Source organism: Sinocyclocheilus anshuiensis, unplaced genomic scaffold, assembly GCF_001515605.1.
Source record: "Sinocyclocheilus anshuiensis isolate Anshui unplaced genomic scaffold, SAMN03320099.WGS_v1.1 scaffold2306, whole genome shotgun sequence".
Taxonomy (NCBI): Eukaryota; Metazoa; Chordata; class Actinopteri; order Cypriniformes; family Cyprinidae; genus Sinocyclocheilus; species Sinocyclocheilus anshuiensis.
Window position 1 is genome coordinate 109 of NW_015558669.1, and position 10,776 is coordinate 10,884.

Consider the following 10,776-nt stretch of genomic DNA (forward strand, 5'->3'; position numbering starts at 1 on the left):
AGCCAGACCCTTCTCCCTGAAAGAACCATTTACCGGATCATCAAGAACTTCAAGGAGAGAGGTTCGACTGCAGTGAAGAAGTCTTCAGGACGTCCCAGAGTGTCCAGCAAGCACCAACACCATCTCCTCCTGAGGAGTCAGCTCTGGAATCATGTCACCAGCAGTGCAGAGCTTGCTCAGGAATGGCAGCAGGTTGGTGTGAGAGCATCTGCACGCACAGTGAGGCGAAGACTTTTGGACAACGGCCTGGTGTCAAGAAGGGCAGCAAAGAAGCCACTTCACTCCAAGAAAAACGTCAAGGACAGACTGAAATTCTGCAGGATGTACAAGGATTGGACAGCAGAAGACTGGTGCAAAGTTATTTTCACTGATGAAGCTCCATTCCGACTGTTTGGGACAATTGGAAAATCGATTGTTCGGAAAAGAAAAGGTGAACGCTACCATGAGTCCTGTGTTGTGCCAACAGTGAAGCATCCTGAAATCATTAATTCATCTCAGGCTCTCATAATTCTGCCCAAAAACACTGCCGTGAATAAAGAATGCCTGCAAGAGCGACTTCTTCCAACGATCCATGAGCAATTTGGTGATGATCCGTGCATTTTTAAGCACGATGGAGCACCATGTCACAAAGCAAGAGTGATAAAGAAGTGGCTCGAAGATCATTACATTGAAATTTTGGATCCGTGGCCAGGCAACTCCCCGGATCTCAATCCCATAGAGAACCTGTGGTCAGTCCTCAAAAGGCGAGTGGACAAGCAGAAGCAAAAGCAAACTTATTTTAATTAATATTTGTATTTAACATGGACCATTACTTTATTCATTATTTCTGATATTCCAGGCTCATTTTGTAAATGTAAGCATTTTAAATTTTAGACAAGTGCAAACTTGGAACACTGCTTTACTTATTGAATGTATTTGTCCTGCTGTCGGTTAGTGTTTAAGTCAAGTCTAGTCTAGTCTGTTCAAGTCAAGTCAAGCCATGTCAAGTCTGTTTATTGTTTGGATTCTGGATCACTTTGTAAATAAAGCTGCACTTGGGTTCATCTTCAACTCGCCTTCAGTAGACTGATCGTTACACAGTGCTTAATGAAAAATTTGTCACATTTACAAAACCAGGTGATTGTGTTCACCCGTCTATGCAAATGTACAGGTGCATCTCAATAAATTAGAATGTCGTGGAAAAGTTCATTTATTTCAGTAATTCAACTCAAATTGTGAAACTCGTGTATTAAATAAATTCAATGCACACAGACTGAAGTAGTTTAAGTCTTTGGTTCTTTTAATTGTGATGATTTTGGCTCACATTTAACAAAAACCCACCAATTCACTATCTCAACAAATTAGAATACTTCATAAGACCAATAAAAAAAACATTTTTAATCACTGTCTGTCATCAACAATTTAATTTGTAAAGACACTGATGAATGGTTCACCACAAAAAAAAAAATCTTACGGTTTTGGTTTTATTGTTCGTAAAAAAAACTAAAACAAAAAACCTTTGAGCAAATAGTGTTAAATGCTATTTAAATATTCTAAAAAAAAATAAAATAAATAAATTTTAGATAAACTTTCTAATTTGAATAAACTTTATATACAACAAAATAAACTTTGACTAAGAGGTATAAACTAAGAGGTATGTAAAATGAAAACAAAAGTTTCTAAGCAGTTGTACACATCAAAATGTGTGTTTGTTTGGTCCAGATAGATTTCAGCTTATAGGGATACCTGCACTGAATGGCCAATTTCACATGTATGCTGTGTATTTTCAAAATACAAAATACTGTATTTGTATTTAAATACATTTCTCCACACAGTATTTTGTATTTGTATTTAAAATTTTCCACAGAGGAAAAATTATTTTAAATACATTTTCATCTCTGGATAAAGGTTTGAACGTGCTTAATAAGGTAAGCATCCAACAGGTCTGTGAGGGATGTGGAGTTAATGAGTTAGTTTAACATGTTATAATGCATTGCAGGAAATATACAGTTGAAATAAATAATTGAAATGAAGAACTAGTGAGGAAAGGACAGCATTACATTTACAAAAATCTTCTAAATCCAGATGCAGGATACATTTTTAAAAATCTACTAAGTCTAGGCAGGTAAAAATAGTACATTATCTGAGGCGGTCCAAGATGGCGCCGAGGAAAGTCATGTTGTGAGTGTCGTCGTTTACTTTTGTGTAAAATTTTAGCACTCGGTTACTCAAAATTTAATTCGTAGGTGCTGAAAGACTTTCTAATAAATGTTTTGCTAAATTGGATTAAAAAAAAAGATAAGTATCTACTTCCCAAGTGATTTTGTGACTATATTGGTGAGAACTGGAAGTTTAGTCGAACTGAACGTGATCGTAGATGAGCTAATTTCTTGGAAAGAAAGATGAAGGCAAGTGTCGGAAATTCGAGGGAGAAGCTACAGAAACCCACGCCAATGGAAACTGAGGGGGAAAGGATTAAACGGATCCACGACTATGTTAAACATCCCACCGTCGAGCCTGGAAAACAGTCAGAACAGTCCAGCAAAAAAAGCGATAAGAGTGGAAATACCCGAAACAATCTCTAACAACACCCTTCTAGATGCAATCAACAAAATTGGAGAAACACAACAGTCATCTCTAGAGAAATTGGTGTCTGTTGAGAGCACTGTGAAAGAAATCAAAGATCAAGTGAGTGGGATAAACGGCAGATTGGACATGGCAGAGGAGAAAATATCAGCGATAACTGCGGAGAATAAGATGCTGCGAAACAGGGTGAATGAACTTGAATCCTATCAAAGACGCTGGAATTTGAAAATGTCAGGAATCCCGGAACAGGACCAAGAGAATGTCAAGATGACGGTAATTGATCTTCTATCACGCATCTCTCCTACTATTGCCGATACTCTGCAAAACTCGGTGGATGTTGCTCACCGCTTGGGTCCCAGATCAAAAAATGGTTTCGGTTCCTCACAACCTCGCCGTATCATCGTGCAATTCTTGGCGCGCACGACACGAGACTGCATTTGGATCGACGCCAAAAATTCAGAGGTTCTCAAACAAAAGAACATTAAAATCACTGAGGATCTTACACAATATGTCAAAGATGCAAGAGCCAAGCTATGGCCTCTGGTGGAGAATGCCAGACGGCAAAAGAAGATCGCTGGATTCAAAGGGCCCTTTGCCATCATAGAGGGTAAAAGAATTTCAGTAGATGACTTGAACTAAGGTGATAACTAACCTCTTCTTGTGAAATCGCTCTTCTGTAAAGTTTACTAAAAGACATATGATTTTTGTTTTGTGAATGTTGAAGCAGAGTTATTAATTTTTCATTTTGTTCACTTTAGTTGTAATTAGTGGGTTGTCCACTAAAATTAAGGGGTTAGAAAATAAAAGAGAACGGGGGAAAGTTAATAGGCTATTGGTAGACTATATTTAAGCACCATAGACATCACCATCGATGAGTACCGTTTTTGTTAAGAGTTTGCACTTGTTTAACAAACCATTCTATTAATTTGATAAGCAGTTATAATGTTTTCATTGTCATTTTTTTCAATTAATGTTCGAGGGATTCGAGATATTACTAAGAGAAAAGCTTTATTTTTATTTTGTCATTCTTTAAAAAAAAAGAACATTTACTTTCAAGAAACATACTCAAGTAACACAGAAAGATTTTGGCAAAATCAGTGGGGGGGCAAAGTCCTTTTCAATCGTTGTACTAATCACTCTGGTGGTGTAGCCATTCTTTTTGAAAGAAATTTTAAAGGGAATATCCTGGAATCTCATTTTTCTGTTGAGGGTAGATGGATTGTAACCGTCATAGAGTTTGATGATTTTGTTTATTCTAGGAAATGTGTATGGTTACAATAATTCTGCTGCAAATAATGCCCTTTTGCAAGAACTATCATATAAGATCTCACAATTAAAAGGTAAATTCCCATCAGCTTTTTTGATTACGGGTGGTGATTTCAATGAGGCTCCTAATAATAATAATAATAATAATAATAATGACAGGTTTCCCTCAAGGAACATTGGTCATATTATTAACCCTGTCATTACTGATTTTTGCAATAATTTATCACTCATGGATTCTTTTAGGTTTCGTCACCCTTCTTCAATTGATTAATTCACCTGGTTCAAACCCGATGTCTAAAAAGTCTCGAATAGATCTCTGGTTGAGTTCAGAATTTTTATCTCCATTCATCTACTCTTGTGAAGTCTCTCCGGCTCCTTTAACAGACCATGCTGGAACCTCTTTGCTCCTTTCAAATGCTAAGACGACAAATAATAGAAATTCAGGATATTGGAAACTGAATTGTTCTTTTTTGGCTCAAGACCCGTATATTGTGGCAATACAAGATATTAAAAAATACAAAAATGACATCTACATCCTTAAAATGGGAACTATTAAAAAACGAGTGCAGAAGCTATTCAATTAAATATGGAAAAGAACAGGCTAAAGACAGTACAAATTCATAATACATTAAGCAAAATGAATGACTTTCTCAAAACCACTGCTTAACGAAGAGGAATTAATAATGTCAGGGAAAATACAGATTCAGTTTGCATGTAACAGAAAAAGTTTATTACGCTCTCACTGAGCAATAGGGAAAAAAAGTCAACAGAAAGGGGAAGTCCCAAATCAAAGTCCACGGGACCAGGAAAGAACCTCTCAGCAGGGACTGATCCTAGCGTCATCCGTGACGCAGCGTCAAAGTTGCACTGACCAGAGCATCGTTCGTGACGCAGCGATATTTAGCATGCAGGGAGGGGCTAGGGTGATGGCTCAGAATCTCAGAGCTAGAGATAGCCAGGGCAGGTAGTAGAACAGATCTCGACTGGCAGGATGAGAAGGAGAGTTCAAAAACAAAAACAGCACTCAGGGCTAAAAAGACATAACACTGCAAGGCAAAGCAAACATGACAGGAAGGTCACAAGCGAAGCGTTGCACAACATCCAACAAACGGTCTGACAAAAGACAGAGCACGCGAGGATCTAAAATAGGGGAGGGCTAATGAGGAATGAATGGCAACAGGTGTGACAGAAAACACAAAAGAGAATTAAGGATAACGAGTGGGAGGGGAAAACGCCACACAGACAACGGAGCACATGGTGAGCTGTCAAAACAAAACCCATGGAAGTCCACAGAGTCTGGTCCAGAATATCCCGAGCCGGAATCCAACTCCTCAGGACCGTAGCCCTCCCAGTCCACCAGATACTGAAAACCCCGACCACGGCGTCTAACGTCCAAAAGCTTTCTCAGCGTAAACTGGAGTACCATCCACTAGACGGAGGGGGGGGGGGGATGAGGGGAAGAAACAACAGGATTAAGGGGGGACCTAAACACAGGCTTGACCCTGGACACATGAAAGACAGGGTGAACCCAACCAAGAGTGGGAGGAAGCTTGAGTTGCACTGCCACTGGACTCAGGACCTTGGTGATGCGATATGGCCCAATAAACCTGGGTGCCAGCTTACGAGAAGGCGCCCGGAGAGGCAGGTCCTTGGTGGAAAGCCATACACTCTGACATACTGGGGAGCTGGAGTCCGGTGACGGTCAGCCGCCATTTTGGTCCGTCTGGAAGCCCGGGCCAAGGCCTCCTCAGCCCTCCTCCAGGTGCACCGACACCTACGGACAAAGGCCAAGGCAGACGGGACCGCGGCTTCGGGTTCCTGCGCAGGGAAAAGAGGCGGTTGGTAACCAATAGAACATTGAAAGGGAGATATACCCGTAGACGTCACCGGGAGGGAGTTGTGGGAATATTCAACCCACGATAGCTGCTGACTCCAGGAGCTCGGACTCTGTGATGCTAGGCAGCGGAGAGCTCGCTTGAGATCCTGGTTGGCTCGCTCGGCCTGCCCGTTGGTCTGAGGGTGAAAACCTGAAGACAGATCGGTCTACAGAACTCTTTCCAAAACCGGGAGACGAATTGTGGTCCTCTGTCGGAGACCACATCAACCGGAAGACCATGAATCCGGAAGACGTGGTCCACCACCACCTGTGCGGTCTCCTTGGCGGAGGGGAGTTTGGGTAAGGGGATAAAATGGGCCGCCTTGGAGAAGCAGTCCACCACCGTCAGAATCACGGGGTTACCTCTCGATGGGGGAAGACCGGTGACGAAATCAAGGCCCACATGTTACCATGGACGAGAGGGAATGGGTAAAGGCTGTAACAGACCAACAGGAGCCTGGTTAGACATCTTATTCTGAGCGCAAACTGAGCAAGCCAACACAAACTGCCTAACCGCTGCTCCCTCCAACCAGTGACGCCACTCCCCCAAAGCCAGCCTGACTGCCAGCAGCTCCCTGTTACCCATGTCATAATTCCGCTCAGCAGGGCTCAGACGGTGAGAAAAGGCACAGGGGTGCACCTTCCCATCTCTGGGGAACCACTGGGACAGGACCGCGCCTACCCCGACATCAGAGGCATCCACCTCAACAATGAATTGCAGTTCAGGATCTGGGAGACAAAGAACAGGAGCAGAGATGAAACGGGACTTAAGAACATCAAAGGCCTCCTGAGCCTGTACATTCCATCTGAACGGTACCTTAGGTGAGGTGAGTGCCGTTAAGGGTGCAGCAACCAGGCTAAAGTTCCGGATGAATCGCCTATAGAAGTTGGTGAACCCCATGAACCGCTGCAATGCCTTCCGCGAGTCAGGGGTTGGCCACTCAGCCACGGCCCTTACCTTAGTTGGATCAGCTTTGATCCCCTCCGTCGAGATTATATGCCCCAAGAACGAAACAGACTTGGCATGGAACACACACTTCTCCGCCTTGATGTACAGCTGGTTCTCCAGCAGCCGCTGTAGCACCTGACGGACATGTTGAGTGTGGGCCTGCAAAGAGGGAGAGAAGATGAGAACATCATCAAGGTACACAAAGACAACTCTGTTCACCATGTCTCTCAACACATCGTTCACCAGGGCCTGGAAGACAGCTGGGGCATTAGTGAGCCCGAAGGGTAGGACCCGGTATTCAAAGTGTCCCGTTGGGGTGTTGAATGCGGTCTTTCACTCATCCCCCTCACGTATACGGATCAAATGGTAGGCATTACAGAGGTCTAGCTTGGTAAAGACCCTGGCTCCCTGTAGCAACTCAAAGGCTGAAGACATCAAAGGCAGAGGATACCCGTTTCTTATAGTGATTTCATTAAGGCCCCGGTAGTCAATTCAGGGTCGCAGGGAGCCATCCTTCTTAACGAAGAACCCAGCCCCAGCGGGTGAGGATGAGGGTCGGATGAGGCATTTAAGGATTCCTGAATATACTTGTCCATGGCCTCCCTCTCAGGATATATAGGGAATACAGACGACCCTTGGGCGGAGAAGTGCCTGGGAGGAGATTGATGGCACAGTCATACGGCCGATGAGGTGGTAAGGATGTGGCCCGGGACTTACGGAAGACCCGACAAAGATCGCGGTACCCCTCCGGGACCCCGGTGAGATCGACCTCCTCAACCTGAAAAACAGAAGACACAGAGCCAGGAGACAAGGCAGCACCCAAACAAGACGCAAGACAAGACTGACTCCAAGAGAACACAGAATTGCCAGACCAATCCACGTGAGGGTTGTGCTGCACCAGCCACGGGTGCCCTAGGACAACGGGAGCACCCGGGGAATCTAGGAGGTACAGCTCAAATCACCTCACGGTGATTGCCAGAGACAATAAGACTTACCGAAGGAGTGGAATGGGTAATGGAGGAGATGAGGACACCATTAAGGGAGCGGACAGAGATAGGAGAGGGAAGTGGAATGGCAGGAATACCCCACAATGCAGCAACAGAGGCATCCAGGAAGTTGCCTTCGGCACCCGAGTTAGCCAGTGCTGAACAGGGATGAAGGTGTCCTTATACTGAACAGAGACTTTGAGCAGGGTACGTGAGATGGGAGAGTCGCGATAAGGAGTACCGCCCACCAGGATCCCCTGGATTACTGATGGGCTCCGGCTTTTAAAGGACACTGGATAGCCCGATGGCCTGGCTTCCCCGAGTACAGGCAAAGTCCCCGAGTCAACCGATCCTGCTTCTCCTTCGGGGTAAGGCGAAGGCGCCCCACTTGCATGGGCTCTGGGTCTGTTGAAGGAGACGAGGAGGTGGGAGCAGCACTGGAGGCACCCTCCTCCAACCTCCATGAGGATTGAGCTCTCCACCGCTGGCGTCGATGATGAAGGCGCCCCTCAACACGGAGTGCCAGCTCCACAAGGGTGTCAAAATCATGAGGCAGCTCGTGAGTAACGATCTCATCCTGGATGTCGTCGTCCAACCCCTCCCTAAACCTTGCACGTGAAGCCGCCTCGTTCCAGTCACAGGCGGCCACCAGAGTTCTGAACTGGATAGAGTAATCCGTAACTGAACGTCTGCCCTGAATCGACCACGCCAATTGTGAGGCTGCCTCATCGCCCTGAGCAGAGCGGTCAAACAGCTTGATCATCTCAGCTCTGAAATCCTTGAATGTGGCACAGAATGGAGCACGAGCATCCCACACAGCCGTTGCCTAGTCCCGGGCCTTTCCTTTCAGGAGGGTAATAACAATTGCTACTTGGGACTCCTCTGTAGCATAGCAGCGAGGCTGGAGTGCGAAGACAAGAGAGCACTGGGACAGGAAGGCCCGGCAGGAGTTGGGATCCCCCTCGTATGGCGGCGGACTATTAGCATGGGGTTCAGGCTGCACATGAGACGGAAAATGACCAAATGTAGCAAGTGATCTGCTGGCCAAAGCCTCCCGCTGGAGTTCCTGTATTTGGACATTGAGATCTGCTACTTGGGCTGTCAGGCACTCAACCGCCCTTGAAGCGACAGTTAACTGACTGGAATGCTGTCCCAGAAGAATGCCTTGCTGACTTACTGCGACTCTGACTTGGTCTGCACCTGCTGAATCCATCACTGGTCAGACCGTTCTGTCAGGGAAAATACAGATTCAGTTTGCAGGTAACAGAAAAAGTTTATTACGCTCTCACTGAGCAATAGGGAAAAGTCAACAATAACACAAAAATAGAGGAAGTCCCAAATCAAAGTCCACGGGACCAGGAAAGAGCCTCTCAGCAGGGACCGATCCTAGCGTCATCCGTGACGCAGCATCAAAGTTGCACTGACCAGAGCGTCTTTTGTGACGCAGCGTTGAGGACTCACTGAGCTCCCCGATGAGAGCGTTTAGCATGCAGGGAGGGGCTAGGGCGATGGCTCAGAATCTCAACAGAGCTAGAGATAGCCAGGGCAGGTAGTAGAACAGATCTCGACTGGCAGGATGAGAAGGAGAGTTCAAAAACAAAAACAGCACTCAGGGCTAAAAAGACATAACACTGCAAGGCAAAGCAAACATGACAGGAAGGTCACAAGCGAAGCGTTGCACAACATCCAACAACGGTCTGACAAAAGACTGAGCACGCGAGGATCTAAACTAGGGGAGGGCTAATGAGGAATGAATGGCAACAGGTGTGAAAGAAAACACAAAAGAGAATTAAGGATAACGAGTGGGAGGGGAAAACGCCACACAGACAACGGAGCACATGGTGAGCTGTCAAAACAAATTTCAATAGAGTTGATCAGTTTATACCTAAAATATCTTCCCAGAGTTTTAATAGTTGTGAAAATCCCATAACTTTAGAAGAATTACATTGTATTTTATCCAAAACTCCTTTAAATAAAAGTCCTGGCCCTGATGGCTAGCCATTTGAGTTTTATAGAACTTTTTGGAAAGATTTAAGATATGTGATTTTCACTGTATTTAAAGATTGTTTAAGTTCTGGTGAATTAATAGAAACTATGAAACAAGGTCTTATTACACTTTTGCCAAAACCAAATAGTATTAATACTATTTATTGAGACGAGATAATCGTCCCCTGGTTTTTCATTCCAAATGTATTATTTAACCGTTGTGGTGGCTTAAAGTTTTTGCTAAATTGTAATTTTAACTGTAATAAGTTACCAATCCAATTATCAGATTTTCACAAGCAAGCACTGGATTCTTGGAAACTGGCTTTTAAACACAATTTTTCACCTCACAGATGCATTGTATGGAATAATCAATATATCCTGTATAAAAACAGGATGATATTTAATAAAGAATGTGTAGAAAAGAATATAATTTTTATTTCAAAATGTATAAATACGGATGGGACTCTGATTAGTTATGAAAAATTCAGTAAGGAAAGTAGTATTAATATTACTCGTAGAGAATTTTTGAGAATAATCAATGGCATTTCGCCTAAACTTCTACAACTTATTAAATAATCCTTACAATACTCTTCTTTAAAGGAAGACATTCCTTGATTAATGATAGGTGGTATTGACTTGTTAGATAAAAAATGCAATAATATTCATATCAGAAGAACATTACTCTCTATAAAGCAGTATTGCCCCTATAGCAATGACTTAATGGAAACGGATTTATCCTTCATCTTTGTGTAACATATGGTCTGTTCATAATAATCTTGTAATACCAAACAAAGTTAAAGAAATCCATCTTAAAATCCTTCACAATTTTTACCCCTGCAAGTAAAATTTATGGATATTCACCCAGAATGCTCTCTTTGTGGATCTGAAAATTAATCAGTGCTTCATTTGTTCTTTAGATGTTCCTTTATAGTACCATTTTGGATTGAGATTTCAACGTTGATCTTTACTTCCTTTAACAACCTTATTGATATCACAGAAGAAATGGTCCTGTTTTTGTTATGTAACACTGGATCTGCTCTTTTAACAACCCAGTCTCATAAAAATACGTACCTCTGGGTGCTTTTCTGCAACACCGTTTTTACGTACTTTACTGCACGTTTCGCCGCAGTTTCAAAGAGAAATGTCCA